This window comes from Phoenix dactylifera, unplaced genomic scaffold (genome assembly GCF_009389715.1).
Source record: "Phoenix dactylifera cultivar Barhee BC4 unplaced genomic scaffold, palm_55x_up_171113_PBpolish2nd_filt_p 000584F, whole genome shotgun sequence".
In the NCBI taxonomy this organism is placed as follows: Eukaryota; Viridiplantae; Streptophyta; class Magnoliopsida; order Arecales; family Arecaceae; genus Phoenix; species Phoenix dactylifera.
The window spans coordinates 243210-244164 of NW_024067984.1; the positions used below are offsets into that span (position 1 = coordinate 243210).

Genomic DNA, 955 nt, shown 5'->3' on the forward strand with positions numbered 1-955 from the left:
AAAGGTTGTTGAGTGACTATACCGTGCCGAATGTCAATGGTGCTCAACTCAGTATTGTGAGACCTACAGTCAATGCTAATAATTTTGAGATTAAACCTTGTCTCATCTAGATGGTGCAGCAGGAGCAGTTTGGTGGAGGACCTGCTGAGGATCCACATGCACACTTTGCCAATTTCTTGGAGATTTGTGATACAATCAAGATGAATGGAGTTAGTGATGATGCTATTCGACTCTGACTTTTTCCATTTTCTCTAAAGGATAAAGCCAAGGCCTGGTTGAATTTCAAAGCGCCTAACTCTTTCACCACTTGGAATGCCTTGTCACAAGCTTTTCTGAGTAAGTATTTTCCCCCAGATAAGACCGCCAAACTTAGAAATGATATTACCAGTTTTGCTCAGTTTGATGGTGAATCTTTGTATGAAGCCTGGGAGAGGTTTAAGGATTTGCAGAGAAAGTGTTCACATCATGGTCTTCCTGATTGGCCGATTGTACAGACTTTCTATAATGGATTAATACATTCAGTCAGAATTACCATAGATGCATCTGCAGGAGGTACTTTAATGAGTTAGTCAACAGAAGAGGCATATGAGTTGTTAGAAGAAATGGCCTCTAACAATTATCAGTGGTCTAATGAAAGAGGTATGCCTAAGAAAGTTCCAGGTATGTATGATGTAGATGGCATAAACATGTTGAATGCCAAGGTTGATTCTCTAGTAAAAATGTTCGGTAAGCTGGGTAATGTGAATTCCATTTCTAGTCCTGTATTGAGTTGTGATTGCTGTGGAGGAGCTCACATGAGTTCTGATTGTATGCAGGTTCAATTTGTGTCTAATTATAACAGGCAGCAGCAGCAGAACAACCCTTATTCCAATACATACAACCCAGGCTGGAAGAATCATCCCAACTTTTCATGGAAAGATCAAGGTAACCAAGGTAGCAGTTCTAGACCTCTCCA

At 40.4% G+C, this 955-nt stretch overlaps 1 non-coding gene across 1 annotated transcript; it reads right to left on the reverse strand.

Moving 5' to 3' along the window:
* Positions 1–365: 365 nt before the first annotated feature.
* LOC113461590 lies at positions 366–472 on the reverse strand. Its single transcript, XR_003383866.2, has one exon. It is a non-coding gene; the product is annotated as a small nucleolar RNA R71 (small nucleolar RNA).
* Between the last annotated feature and the right edge of the window lie 483 nt (positions 473–955).